Source organism: Bos taurus, chromosome 3 (genome assembly GCF_002263795.3).
Source record: "Bos taurus isolate L1 Dominette 01449 registration number 42190680 breed Hereford chromosome 3, ARS-UCD2.0, whole genome shotgun sequence".
NCBI lineage: Eukaryota > Metazoa > Chordata > Mammalia > Artiodactyla > Bovidae > Bos > Bos taurus.
This window is the reverse complement of record NC_037330.1, coordinates 52,170,529-52,185,800: the sequence shown is the minus strand read 5'-3', so window position 1 is coordinate 52,185,800 and position 15,272 is coordinate 52,170,529. Positions and strand designations below refer to the sequence as shown.

Sequence of the window (15,272 nt, the reverse complement as noted above, 5' to 3'; positions counted from 1 at the left end):
TATCTGTCACATATTTCCCTCATTTCTCCCCCGCCCTAAACATACAACTGTAGTGCATTTGCTTGATAGACAATATGTACTGGAACTCTTAGCTCAAACAACTAGCTGTTGTGGAAGGAGTAGTGAAGGAGACCTGAGTAGGATGCCAGCAATGGTGAAGGCCCCCTAAGTCAGCAGGGGCAGATTAGGGCCCTGCTGAAGTTGGTGGAGATGGAGCCAAGGAGAGGAAGATGAAAGTTTCATTGACAGGAACCAAAGATAGTTCTTGCTGTGCTGATACTGGGCAGGGAGTCTCAAATGTAGTAGCCAATCGTTATGTTTTTTAAAACACCTCATACTAATCCTTCCTTAATTTTGAAGGGACTTTGGTTCTATCAGGGCTATCTCTACACAAATGGGAAAAGCATTCAAAGCAAGTCCACAGTTTTCAGGACAAGTTTTTAACGTTTATTGAGCATTTATCACATATCAAACAGAGGGAATACTGAAGGATTTGGGGGATATTTCCCCCACTAGGGTGACCAACCAGATCCTAATTGTCCTCTAATTTTAGCTCTGGAAGTCCCATGGCCCAGAAACCCCTCACTCCTGGGCATACTAGGTTGAGTGGCCACTCCAACAGATGATTAACACAAGGTCTCTGTTCTTAAGGAGCTCACAGTTAAGAGACAATGGAAGAAAATACATAAAACAATCATGACAGTCCAAAGGTTTCGGTAGGGTGTTTCATTCAAGAGGAAATGGCAGTTTGACATCTTTTCTGTGCCCACTAATGCTATAATAGTCAGTGATTTTCATTCGTTATAAACTCTGAGCATTAGCTCATTTGGTGGATTGCACTGTGAAATGGAAATCATGGCAGAATTTATATTTAAGCAAAATTTTGTTTTTATCTAAAATACAATATCTTTTTTCCCCTGGAATAAATTCTTTCACTCTGTTAGTGATCCAATCTGTATGGTTTTTTGCTTCATTACTCTGCTGAAAATGTACAGGCATTGGCTACACTGTAGTGGAAATATAATGCAAACCATGTGTGTAATATAAAGTTTTCTAGTAGCCACATTTAAAAAAAGGAGTAGGTGTAATTAATTTTAATAATATATTTAATATACTTAATTAATAAATTAAATGTTATTTTAATATGTGATCAATGTTAAAATTGAGATTTTTTTGGTATTAAGCTTTCAAAATTCAGTCTGGCCACATTTGAAGTGCTCAGTAGTCCTAAGTGACTAGTAGTTAGTTTTGGATGCCACAGGTCTATACAAAGTCATGTAGAGAATACAATTAGTTTGATAATTAAAGTCAAAACTCTTTGCCTAAATTAATGGACTATTTTGAAGGAAAATGCTTACTTCTGCCTAGGTTTTGGACTCCTCAATAATGTGGACCATCCTGCCACTGACCCCTAGGTTCCTACTGAATTGAACACAAATTCTAAGCCCAGGAGCAGAGGCACATCTAAAGAAGACCTGTAGGTGGGAACTGTGCATTCTTTCTTAGCTGAGGGAGCCCTGCTGAACACCTTTCGAAGACACCATTCTTAGGTCTGATTTTGAAACAGCCGCAGGTGTTGCCAGTTACGCCCAAGTCCAAGGGGTATCATGAAGTTTGCAAAACTAATATAATTTACATTCTTGGATTTATAAAAAGCAGTCATTGTACGTGCCTCATGGTACACTGTTGATGGGAAAGGGGGAGAATTGTGAAACCCAGCACACAATGACCCAATGTTGTAATTCCCCAAAGGCTGCAAAACACAAACAAAAACGATGCGACAGAGATGATAAAAACACTATGAGAAAACATTGAGTTGGTGTTTAGAGAACCCAGTCCTCTCTCTGCATGCTTTGTCAAATGACATATCTGCTCAATGCCAAATGAACACTCCACTTTTCCTTCGATTAATACATTTTTTGACACTCTCCTTGTTGGCTACAAGCATTTCTGCTACTTTTGCTCATTGAACCTCAAAATGACTGCACTCACACTCCATTTTTTCATTATTCATTCATTTTGCAAACATTTACCAAGGCTTCCTGTGTTTCCAGCATTGAGCTAGGCACTGGGGTTGAGGGAGGAATTACAAAAATGCTCAGCATCTAGTGGGGTGAGATCAAGAAGCAAAGAGTTGCAGAGTGTTTGTTTGTGGAAGCAAGTTCTCACAAAGCGTTAAGTGAACCCAGCTAGAGAGCTATGAGGTCAGTTCTGGATCTGGTTGGGTAAAGGATTAGCCTGGGCGGGGAGGGCTGTGTGGAGCAGTATTACTTGATCTAGTTGGAAGGGTGGGGAGGAAGTGGAATAAGCCTCTTAAATCAAATAGCCTGAGTCAGGGGAACAAATGTGTTGAAGTTCTACCAATTCACAATGTTGTTGCCAGTCAATGTCTCAGCAGCCTGTGGTTGGACTGGGACTCTCAAAGGTACCAGAAGCAGACAGGGCAGGGAAGATCCTGGATGAGAAACAACTTTTATTGACTTCGACACATTTTTCTCCTCAGTTGGCCTTGACCTGTCATTCAAAGTAATCTCAGTGAAACTTTGGCACCATTCCTCCCTTCATTTTATTTAGGAAGAAATTATTCATCCAATAATTTTGAACTCTTACTAGATACCAGGTGTAGACTGGGACTGCTGCTGTTGCTGCTTGGTCGCTCATTCCTGTCTGACTCTTTGTGACCCCGTGGACCATAGCCCTCCAGGCTCCTCTGTTCATGGGATTTTCCTAGCAAAAATACCAGGGGATCTTCCCAACTCAGGGATCAAACCCACGTCTCCTGCTCTGCAGGTAGATTCTTAACCACTGAGCCACCAGGGAAGCCCAGACTGGGGCCAGACATAGGAAAATATGACATAATCCTTTGCCCTGGAGCTAAGGGGTGGAGGAGGTCACTTATAGGCACACATATTCGGATATGGTATCAGATATATTCAGGAGGGACTTCCATGGTGATTCAGATGGTAAAGAACCCAGCTGCAATGCAGGAGACCCCAGTTCGATTCCTGGGTCAGGAAGTTCCCCTGGAGAAGGGATAGGCTACCCACTCCAGTATTCTTGGGCTTCCCTGGTGGCTCAGACGGTAAAGAATTCACCTGCAATTTGGGAGACCTGAGTTTGATCCCTGAGTCAGGAAGATCCCCTGGAGAAAGAAATGGCAACCCACTCCAGTATTCTTGCCTAGAGAATCCCATGGACAGAGGAGCCTGGTTGGGCAAATTCGTGGTCTTGCAAAGAATTGGACATGACTGAATGACTAACACTTCAACTTCCACAGCTCCTGGAAATTGGGGCATGACATATATGGCAGACACTATACAATTTTGCTTGGATTTTGAGGGCCAAGAAGACCCCCCGCCACTGTCATTCAGTAATACTGGAATGAAATGCATGACTGGAAGCTGATGACCTGTGTTCTCACTCTGCAGCAATGATGTGTGTGTGTGTGTGTCTGTCTGTGTTTGTGTGTGACAGAGAGAGAGAGCTAGAGCCAGTCAAGTACACGTCAGAGTGATGGGAAGGGTCTATATGGCAGTGCCTGTTCTCTGATCCCGAATCAGACCTTCTTTTGGAACTGGAGTGTCCTTAGACATCCTTTTATCTTTTTTTCAAAATTCCTCCCTCAATGACTAAACAGTCTGAGCTCTAGACACATATACTGATGTGTCATCGAGCGCTGTGAGCTTATCCCGTGTTTCCCTGGCCCCCTGTGTCCTTCTTTCCATCACGCTGCCTTCTGACCAGCTCTGTGAACAAGCAGGTGGCATGGCTCTAGACACAGGAAGACCTTATTGGTGTTCACTTTGAGCAAGTTCAGCATCACAGGCCTAAGCCCGCTGCTTTGTTGGAATGTCCTGCATCCTCGCTTACAGCCCCACCTCCTCTGTCTAGAGAGTCTCCTCAGTCTTCCTTATCAGGGCAGTATCCCAGCACTGGCAGTCAGGGGACGCTCTGTTACTGTTGACTGACTGAGCGGCTGAGATGTAATTCCATCCAACTCCAGTCATACAAACCCAGACTGAGGTCACCAGCAGCTCTTGGCGGCAGCTGCAATAGTGGCAGTTATGCCTTGTATTTGGATGGCTCTTTGCTGTTTCCAAATCCATTAGCCTGCTTGGCCACATTCAGTCTCAGGTACCCCTACAGGATGAACATTAGCCTGAGAGTAAAGGAAACCTGAAAAATTCTGGACTTTTCTCTGGCATTTTCATTCAGGCACACAATGCCTGAGATACCAATAAGTTGCTCTGTGTTATATAAGTTCTGAGGGAATGGCATCATTAACCTCAGAGTAAGAGTGATTCTTAGATACATAACGTTAAAGGGGCTGCCTTTCCCACTTTTGTCTGTGGAACTGTAATTTATTTAATTGGAGTTTTTCCTGGATACTCAGCCCAAAACCTAGTGGGTATTTGGTGAGTAAATGCAACTTTCTTACAAAGGTCTTAGTCTGAGAATGCAACAGAAGGTGGGGTTTATACCTTCCTCACATCTGACTTCCTCAGAGAGGCTACTTCCTCACAGCTGAGGGGAAGGACCACATCTGTGCTAATCAGTTCTGCAATCCCAGGACCAGGCATTTTCAGTGGATGAATAGATGAATGGATGGATGCACGGACTGATGAAACTTCAAAGAATTGGCCCACATTAGAGAAGTTTGGAGTTCTCCTTCTTTGTCATTCCAGTTGATTACTTCGTGTGTGTGTGCGTGCTCACTTGTGTCCAACTCTTTGTGACCCCATGGATTGTAGCCCACCAAGTTCCTCTGTCCATGGAAGTTTCCAGCAAGAATACTGTAGTGGGTTGCCATTTCCTACTCAGGGGCGTCTTCCCGACCCAGGGATTGAACCCACATCTCTTGGGTCTCCTGCATTGGCCGGTGGATTATTTACCACTGAACCACCTGGTAAGTCTGATTTCTTCATAGAAGAGCATTATAATGAGCAGGCAAAAGAAGACTGAATTCATGAATACAGAGAGCAGTTTAAAAGGCCGGGTAGCAGGGAATTTCTCCACACACACAACAAAGAATCTAGGGGGAAATAAATTTTGAAAATACACATGCATTTTTTTTTAGGACCAGGTACTTCATCTTACTTTATTCTCACAAAAACATCCTGATAGGAAGAGCAAAAATTAAGTGGCTATTTCCCTGCATAGTTTATTTTACTGAGGACGTTCCATGCATCATCTCATTTAAAATTCAGGCCAACACTATTAGTATCCCCATTTTACAGATGAAGAAAGTGAAACTTCAAGAGATGAGACAAGATGTGACAGTTGCAGGAACTGAACCTAATTCCAAAGAATATGTTCTGCACTCTGTGATTTACATAAGGAGGTTAACTTGATTTTCTTTTAGACAGATGAAGAAACTGAACCTTATGAACTTGAGAATCCTACTCAAGCCAGTAAATAGTAGAACCAGGACTCAAACTTAAGTTGGCTTTACTTTAAATCCTGTCCTCTTTTCAACTCTCCAAACTCTCTTCTTTGGTACACTCAGTGGTTTCAAGGCAGACCACCAAAAGTGACTTTAGATGGATACAGAAAGAATATTTTTGACCTGAAACTTGGAGATGATATCTGATATACATTAAAAGAAAAAAACCCAAAACCAAAGAAACACCAAGATTTCCCTAACAGAAAATAGAATCAGATCTGTGTCAGATGATTTTAATTAAACATTATTAAAATTTTTTTTTAAAAAACTTATTTTATTGAACAAGCATTTCATGCTCTTGGTATAAAGCTATGTGAAAGGATATATAGTGAAAAATAGTTCTTCTCTCCCTCTGTTACCCAGTTGCCCTCCCATGGAACTACTCACAACCCCGACACTAGTGGTACATGTGTGGGCTACAAACCTGACTTCTCTCCACCCCCAGTCTATACACACTGCCTAAGAGCAGGAGGAAGGGAGAGAGAGGAGGAGAGGATGAAGGCGATGGAATGAATGGTATTTGCCTCTAGTGGCCGCCACAGGAGACAGGAAGTTAGAGGCCAGTGTCACTATTGGAAGGATACTGGGTCCTTCTCCCTGCCGCTCGCTCTCCTCCCCTTCCCCAACTGCTGCAATAGAGCCCATCTAGGTTTGTTCCAGTGCTGAACTTAGGAGCATCCAGAGGCCATGCCCCTGGGAACTGGGAACGTTGGCATGCTCCTGATTGGCTGTGAGTCACCTAGAGGCCCAAGCCCATGGGACACAGAGGAATAAGAAGGCTGAGGCTGTGTGATAATAGTAGCTAACCAGTTGGGTGGGAAACAAGTCCCTTCTGGGGACATTTTGGGGCTGTGAGCTTAGGTCACACTTTTAAATGAGTGGAGGTGATCAAGCAGTAGACACAGGCCTGTGATAACATTACCACTCAGTGAGTGCTTGTTGTAGGATGCTATGCACTGCTGACTACGTGAAGCATCGCCATTTCCTCCTTTCAGCCAAGCATGTTGTTTTTGTTCAGTCACTCAGTCGTGTCCGACTCTTTGCAACCCCATGGACTGTAGCCCACCAGGCTCCTTTGTCCATGGGATTTCCCAGGCAAGAATACTGGAGTGGGTTTTTTCCTTCTCCTGGGGATCTTCCCCACCCAGGGATCAAACCCATGTCTCCTGCATTGGCAGGTGGATTCTTTACCATTGAGCCATCTACACACACACAATCAAGCACGGGAACTCCTCAAAGCACGATCGCTTTGGCTGGCCCAGTTATTGTCTTGCTGAGGACTGGAGAAAGTAGAGGACAAAAATAAGTGGGGAAAAAAAATAAAGAAAAGAGGGCTTGCCTCGTTCCCAGATCGTGTGTATCCTGAGAGCAGGAATGCTTGATCCCTGTAGTTGCAGTAGAAAATATCCTGTCAGTGTCACTGGTTGCTGCTGTTCTTTTTGTTTGCCAACCTTGAAGAAGCCCTTCAAGACAATTTTATCCAAATCCTTGGCATTCATAGATGAAGAAACTGCAGGTGGACTGAGGGTGTAGTGACATGCCCAAGGTCACAGTCAGTACCAGCATCACCCAGCCGAAAAGACCTACTGGAGACCCATCCAGCTGGCCAGTGGATGGTGTGCACCCATACTTGGTCACAGGCTAACCAGAGTGTTCCCCACAACCCTGTTACTGCTTGCTAGCATGTTCATTGCCTCTGAGGTCTATGGCTGGAAAATCAGGTTTTTCAGGTCTAAAAACACTATAACACATTCTTCATTTCCCCAGCAGTGCCTCAGAGGCCTCAGGAAATTGATCCATGATAGCCAAACTCTATGGGGTTGATTTGTAATCAAGGAAGCTAATAATTTACAAGGGGGATGCAATCTACTCCAGAATCTCTTTACCTGGTAGTAGGCCTCTTCGTGAAATAAAAAAAAAAAACACATAATAGGAAAATTGCCTGATACAGCAGGAGGAACAGGCCTACTGAAGTTTATTCAATATTGGGCATTGGAAAATCTGCTGTTATCCTTCTGGCCTTTTCACAGAAAGAGTTGCATCTTGGGTTTGAATTTTAGCTCTGACATTACTAGTTGTGTGACTTTGGCTAGTTGTTTGATCCTTCTGAGACTTCATCTCTCCACAGGTCCAAAGGGGTTACCTACTATATACCATCTACTTCTCTTAGATGGTATTGGATGCTCTGAGATTTGGGTTCTCAAATACTGTTAAGTGGATGATAATTTTCACCTTTCCTTGTCTCAGTTCAGTTCAGTTCAGTCGCTCAGTCGTGTCTGACTCTTTGTGACCCCATGAACTGCAGCACGCCAGGCCTCACTGTCCATCTCCAATTCCCGGAGTCCACCCAAACCCATGTCCATTGAGTCGGTGATGCCATCCAACCATCTTATCCTCTGTCATCCCCTTCTCCTCCTGCCCTCAATCTTTCCCAGCATCAGGGTCTTTTCAAATGAGTCAGCTCTTCGCATCAGGTGGCCAAAGTATTGGAGTTTCAGCTTCAACATGAGCCTTCCAATGAACACCCAGGGCTGATCTCCTTTAGGATGAACTGGTTGGATCTCCTTGCAGTCCAAGGGACTCTCAAGAGTCTTCTCCAACACCACAGTTCAAAAGCATCAATTCTTTGGCACTCAGCTTTCTTCACAGTCCAACTCTCACATCCATACATGACCACTGGAAAAACCATAGCCTTGACTAGACGGACCTTTGTTGACAAAGTAATGTCTCTGCTTTTTAATATGCTGTCTAGGTTGGTCATAAAAACGTATAATGCAGTGAGTTTTCATCATGCCAAATTCACGGAAACATGTGATGTTAAAATGTGCTTTATTTCACCAAATGGTGGTGATAAGAGACCATCTTTTTAAAGGTGTTTTTACTTAGCTGTAGAAGAAGCTGGGCTCTCGGTCTAGTCACATGGGATTTGTACCTGCATTTTTAGGGCTATTGGATTAAGTGACTGCAGAAAAATAAAGTGGTATATACCCTCTTTTGCTTTCAGGTCTTCTGCTTGATTAGTGATTTCAGTGAATATAGGGATAAAAACTGAAATTCCTAAAACAGAAAATTTTAAATTCCTGCTATTCAGTCTCAAACTTCTAATTTATCTCGAGAGAGAATGTTTGCATTTGGTGGTACACAGGTTTCTGTGGCATATTCTTCGCTATGTGCCTACACATCTACCTTTGTTTGCCTTTATATGAATACTCCAGTGTCTGTTGATCTGGGTTTCATGTGAGACCACTAATGGAGATTCTTTTACTGTCTGATCCATCCCTGGTGTTTTAGACAGTGAAGAATATACCTGCAATGCTGGAGACCTGGGCTCAATCCCTGGGTTGGGAAGATCCCCTGGAGAAGGGAATGGCAACCCACTCCAGTATTCTTGCCTAGAGAATTCCATGGATAGAAGCTATGGTCAATGGGGCCGCAAAGAGTCGGACACAACTGAGCAACTAACACTTACCACTTATTTATTAATGGAGATGCCGATATTATGACTGAACTTGGTTGGAGTCCCTCATTTCTGTTGGGAGTTTTGTCCTACAGGTTTGTCCAAGAGAAAAGAACTTTGGAGACAGCACAGCAACGTTTCAGTCTGCTCATGGGTCAGTAACTTCCAGAACCATCTGGGGTGTGTTGGGGTGGGGGGTGGGGTGAAGCTGCTGAGGAAGGCTTCAGCCTGTGGCTTTATGTGAAGAGAAAAAAGACAATGAGAAGAAGGAAGGGAGAGCGGAGAGGATAATTATTTGAGTGAGGCAGGCTCTTGAAATAAAACATCCATATGGCCCTCTGGGGGGAAAAAAAAACAGTTAAAATTTGAGAGCTAGATTGTGAGCGACACCTGTTGTGTTTAGAGGCAGAGTTATTTAAGTACCAGCACCCTGGACTCCATTTCCGGTGCACACAAGCTGTTATTCTGCTCTGGAAACTTGAGCAGAGAGGAAGGGAGAAGGAAAAAACAGTCTGGGTGAGCTGACTAAACCCAAGCTTGGATAGAGGAGGGGGCATGTCTGGCTGCTGCTGCAAGCCTCAGGTAACTGGTAACTTCCATGAGATCGCCCTGGGTTGGGACCCTCGTTCCATTCTTCATCCTTGTAAGACAGGCGTCTGGTTGCTTCCTTTCAGTGTTGTTTGTTGTCATTATTATTGTTTAGTCCCTAAGTCATGTCCAACTCTTTTGCAACCCCATGGACTGTAGCCTGCCAGGCTCTTCTGCCCATGGAATTTCCCAGGCAGGAATATTGGAGTGGGTTGCCATTTCCTTCTCCAAGGTATCTTCCTGACCCAGGAATTGAACCCAAGTCTCTTGCATTGCAGGCGGATTTTTTCCTGCTGAGCCAGTAAACTGAAGTTTTCACCCTGTTCACAAGCTTACAAAAACTTTTTTGTAACCTGTAGTTATAGACTGTAACTGTTTTGATTCTTGTGAATCATTTCATGTAAGTCAAGGGAGGCTGAAAACACAAGCAGGGCCCTTTTGGCAGCTTTCTAGGCTGTCCTGTCCTTGCAACAGCTGCGAAGGAAGGCTATGCCAGAAATCTGAGGGTGTTTGCAAGCATGGTTTGGGAAGATTCATAAAGGATATAGGTCTGTCGTAGTGATGGTTGGAAAGTCTTGGTGATATTTTGTGGTGGAGGTGGTGGTGAAGGCAGGTTTCAGGCACTGATGTGCATAGGAGGTGAGGTTAGTTCCAGCTGTGTGCTCAGAGGAAAGGAAAGTTTAGAGTACCATCATTTTTCATCTGCACCAGTCTCCTAACTAGCTTTCTTGCCTTGGTGGCACCAAACCCACTCTGCTGGCTCACAAGGTTGATTGTGTGTGTCTTAACCTAACTCGGAGAAGGCAATGGCACCCCACTCCAGTACTCTTGCCTGGAAAATCCCATGGATGGAGGAGCCTGGTGGGCTGCAGTCCATGGGATCGCTAAGAGTCGGACACGACTGAGCGACTTCACTTTCACTTTTCACTGTCATGTATTGGAGAAGGAAATGGCAGCCTGCTCCAGTGTTCTTGCCTGGAGAATCCCAGGGACGGGGGAGCCTGGTGGGCTGCACAGGCTATGTGGTCGTACAGAGTCGGACATGACTGAAGTGACTTAGCAGCAGTAGCAGCAGCAACCTAACTCTGTGTTTGGCACATCAAATTGATAAGCTTGAAACTGGCCTTGGTGGGGGAATTTACTCTACAGAAATTGTCAAGTACCAGAAATCAAGGCTTTTGTTTTTCCCCAAAGATCTGATTCATCAGCATAGCACCTTGCTGCTTCCATTCCTGTCTCCCTATATTCGTTTCCTTCTATAACTATAGTGTTTCATCAACAGATAGAGCTGATTATTGTCACCTGTGGTTTAAAACATCCACCTTAGGAAATTCCCTGGCAGTCCAGTGGTTAGGACTGCACACTTTACTAGCGAGAGTACAGCTTCAATACCTGGTTGGGGAACTTTGTAAGCTGTGTGGCACGGCCAAAAAAATAAGTAAATAAGTGAAATAAAACAAAACACCTACGGTCTTCTGGTTGCTCTGAAAAGGCCCACAATCTTTATCTTAGCTTATGAGGCCAGTCTGCACAGTCTGGCCCCTACAGGTGTCTCCTGCCTTTTCTTGTACTAGACTTCACCTTACTTTATGTGCTCCATCAGTTCTTCCAACAGAGCTTCTCATTACAAGTTCTAAACACAAGCTCTTTTTATTGCCGTGTTAAGAGCTATTTGCTGCTCACCAGATATTCACAAACTTCCTGACATTTCCCAGCCCACTTGCAGTTGGGTGGGGCCATGTGACCAGTTCTGCTGAGTTAGCTGTGAGTTGAAGTGACACGTAGCAGAAGAGTTAGGAGCTGATGTGCCATCATCCAGCTTTCTCTTCTACAGCTGCAGTCATGGAGGCCATATGTCGAGACAGCAGAACCACAGGCTGGAGGAACCTGGTTGCTGAGTCAGCACATGGAGAACAGCTGTCTTTAGAAAGCTGCCTGGTTGTCTGTGCATGTCAGGGAAATAAACATTTGTTCTGTTTAGCCACTGAGATTTTAGAAATTTCATTACCACAAGATAATTTAGTCCAGCAGTTCTCAAACATTTGAGTCTCATTTGACCTCTTTAAAGTCTTAAAAATTACAGATAATCCTAAAGAGCTTTTACTTCTGTGGATAACATCCTGTAATATTTCCATATCAGATATTAAAACTGACACTTTGAAAAAAAAATTTTAATATGTACATATTAATTCCTTTTAAAATAACATAAATAACAAGTTTTATGAGAAATAGCTTTCAAAGGAAACTAGGAAGAATGATCCTATTTTGCTTTTTCACAAATCTCTGAATTAATTGAAGAAGACTGGATTCTCATATCACTCCTGCATTCAGTCAGTTGCAATCCATTCTGTTGTGCTAAGGTACAAGAAGAAAATCTGGCTGCACACAGATAATGCAGTTTCAGAGAGGTGTATTTTAATACACCTCTGTATTTTCTGATGCTTGTGAATATTCTTTTTGGATACTACAACAAAATTTGACAAGTGATAGTTTTTAAAAAGCTAGTCATAACACGGACATAACACAACAATATCAATGAACTTTCCATACTCTGTTAGCGTTAAAATCCATTAGAGTATCTTGCACTTTGAATGGATCATTCAGCCGTGCATGATTTGGTGACCTTATGCACTAGTTACTTGGGAAAAATTGGTTCATTGACTTATATAGATATTCCAAATGTTGACATACTTCATTATATAATATTTTAAAATCATATTAATTAGCATCATCATTCATCACACCAGAGTCTTTAAGTATTAGGAAACTGTCAAGCTCATAACAGTGGCTGCAAGTTTTCTAAAATTCTAATTTTTGTTTGAAAGCTTGAATTTTATCTTTGGCAACAAACACTGTCAGTTATTTTCCTTGAAGTGACAGATTCACTTTATTCATTCTCAAAAAAAAAAAAAAAAACAAACCCTGCCAAGAACCCAAGATGGAATAACCATAGTTTGTCAGTAGTTCTTTTTCAAGTAAAAACTGTGTTCCATGATAAAAGCAGCCAGTTCCATTTACAACTCAAAAAATCAAACAAGTGCTTTTCCTCTGAACAGCCATGGAATTTCTGTATGCAGTTAGGAGTGCTTTGTGCATACCCCCCATTTGTCACAGTGACTATTGAAAAGATGTGTACTCAAGGATAGTGATTTAATAAAAGAAATCACTTTCACTGCTTAATTAAAGGCATTTCTAAATAAAGCTGACTTCCCCCGTCCCCACAAGTGCATGGAAAAAGAATGCAGTGGCTATGAGTATAGTCTGGTGCCACTGCCTCAGTTTGTGCTAACGGCTCAGCAGTGCTCCCTCCAGTGCTTTTATATCATCAGTGCAAATGTCAATCCAGCTGAAAAGAGGCGATAACATCTTCATATATTTATAAATTATAATGTTGGCCTTGAGGAACCTCTGGAAGGATCTCTGGTACCCACAGTAGAATGAAGACTGCACTTTGAGAACCAGCAATCCAGCCCATCCTCAGTAATTCACTCCTACTTTCCTTCTGGCTAGAATATACTCCCTCCCCCACCTCATTACCAGGCCATCACATTGTAGATATGATGCCCAGGTTCATGACCAGACTCTCAGGGATCCTTCTTTGACCTCCTAGGTCTGTTTCCCTTTTAACATTCTCACATACCTCATATACACCTTCACTTGTGCTGTGCTGTGTTACTCAAAGTCGTGTCCAACTCTTTGCAACCTCACGGACTGCAGCCCGCCAGGTTCCTCTGTCTGTGGGGGTTCTCCAGGCAAGAATACTGGAGTGGGTTGCCATGCCCTCCTCCAAGGGATCTTCCCAACTCAGAGATCGAACCCAGGTTTCCCACTCTGCAGGCGGATTCTGTACCGACTGAGCCACCAGGGAAACCCATACACCTTCACTTACCGCAATAGTCATTTTACATCAACATCTGTCTTCCTTGCTAGATTTTAAGCACTGATGGAGTAGGGATGGGCTTTAGGGGCTCACTATTAGTTTTCAGTGTCTGGCGTGGTGTCTGGTACATACTAGGACTCAAATCTTAGTTGACTGAATAAATGTTTTGAAAAAATCATGTGAAAAGGCCTAGTGGAGGTTCCTGTTCATTTGGGACTAACTTGAATGACTCTGGGACCTTGACTAAACTTTCAGTCACCCAGGTTTTCCCACGAACAGGTTCCATATTAAAAAGATAGCAGGCTTGTGACTGGTACCTAAAATATCTATGATCAGCTGTTTCCTGTTTCTGAATAAGTCTTGTGTGTGTGTGTACACATGTAAAGACACAAATAATATTTGACAATATTATGTAGTTCTGTTTTTATCTCATCCCTTGGAACCTTTAATAAAGAGTTGCTAATAGTTAGGAAGCTGATTTCAGTACTAATGCATTTGCTTCCCTGGTGAAGATTGGTAAATTCTGTGAGGATAATGATCATTTCTTTCTCTTCCTTTCTCTCTACAGTGTCCAGCCCAGCACCTGGTATACAGAAAACATTCAGTAAATGTTCATTAAATTGTCACATGGCAAGAAGTAAAGCAATGTGGCAGAAAGAAGCAAAGGCAAAGAACTTGGGTTGGGAGCTGCCCAAGGATTATTTAACCCCACCATCTTCCCTGTCCAGGAAGACATTTAGGTATAGCCTAAACGTCTGCTGTTGTGGCTGCTGTTGGCCACCGAAGCAGCTCTTAGACCCATCTCCTTTCTATTCTGTATCCAAGATGTCCAGGGCCAAACCACCCCACCCTTCTGGAGAAGGGTAGGGGCCATTCCCATGGTTCTCAGCCTGTGCTGTACATTAGGTCCTCCCAGAAAGCTTGTGGAAAAATACCTTCTCTCTAGGGAGGGCCCCAGGTATCAGTATTCTGAGCAACTACCCTTGTGATTCTGCTACGCAGCCAGGATATAGACCCATAGAGCCAGACAAGAAGGACACTCAAGTGCTCATGGGTCTCCCCCTACTTTCATGGGAATAACTTGAAAACCAGGTAATGAGTCCCTGAGAAATTAACATATGGCTGTGGGTCGCCATGATGGCTGTCACTGCTGGAGAAGAGTGCATGGGACTGGGAGCAGCTCCACACCTGACTCCTGAGCCATGGGACTACCTCTGAGTGGTCTCAGGCTCGTGCTGCTTAAGTCCCCCTTGTGTAATCAAATCCATTTTTAAAGCACTGTGGTCTCAAAATCTGTTCTTCACACCTTCCAGTTACTTGAGCCAGAGGCAAGTGGAGTGGCATGATGCCATAGAAAGACAGGTGTGTGATTAAGGTCCGCTTATAGAGAAAACCTCAAGGGAAGTCACGTGCTGACAGTACTGGGAGTAGGACTTATAATAAGCTCTTGTTTATAGTTCATTAGAGTTCAATAGCTCAACAACCCCCTTCTCTCACTTCTGCTCCCTACTCTCCCATTCAATGGTTTCCCCTAATAGGGTTCTTTAAATGATTCTCTAAAGGTGAGGCAAGTCTACCACCCAGGTCCAGTTATAGTTTTAATGGTGTTTACACAGAGTAGCTCAGCTTGTTAGACCATCAAGCCTCAAGGACCGGCAGAGCATCTGCTCAGGGCTCTGTTAAATTAACCTTTAGTCAGTTTGCCCTAATTGACCCAGTGCTTCACTCCCAGGGCATCCTAAGTATTTAAAAGCATATAATGAAAGATCTGAATAGCCTGTAACCATGGTGGTTTAGGAGAGCTGCTACAGCATTCCTTTTGAAATATCCCACTGAATTAAAAATTATTTAGGAGATTTGGGGGGGAGGTTAACAAAAATGAATTAATTTGGGAAGAGATTAAT

General features: G+C 43.3%; 1 long non-coding RNA gene across 1 annotated transcript in view; it reads left to right on the top strand.

Moving 5' to 3' along the window:
- The window catches only part of LOC112445877 (uncharacterized), a 35,407-nt gene extending 20,761 nt beyond the window's left edge, over positions 1 to 14,646 (top strand). The window contains exon 3 of the long non-coding RNA XR_003033883.2: positions 13,937 to 14,646. This is a non-coding gene — a long non-coding RNA (uncharacterized lncRNA). The remainder of the gene's footprint in view (positions 1 to 13,936) is intronic.
- Positions 14,647 to 15,272: the final 626 nt, after the last annotated feature.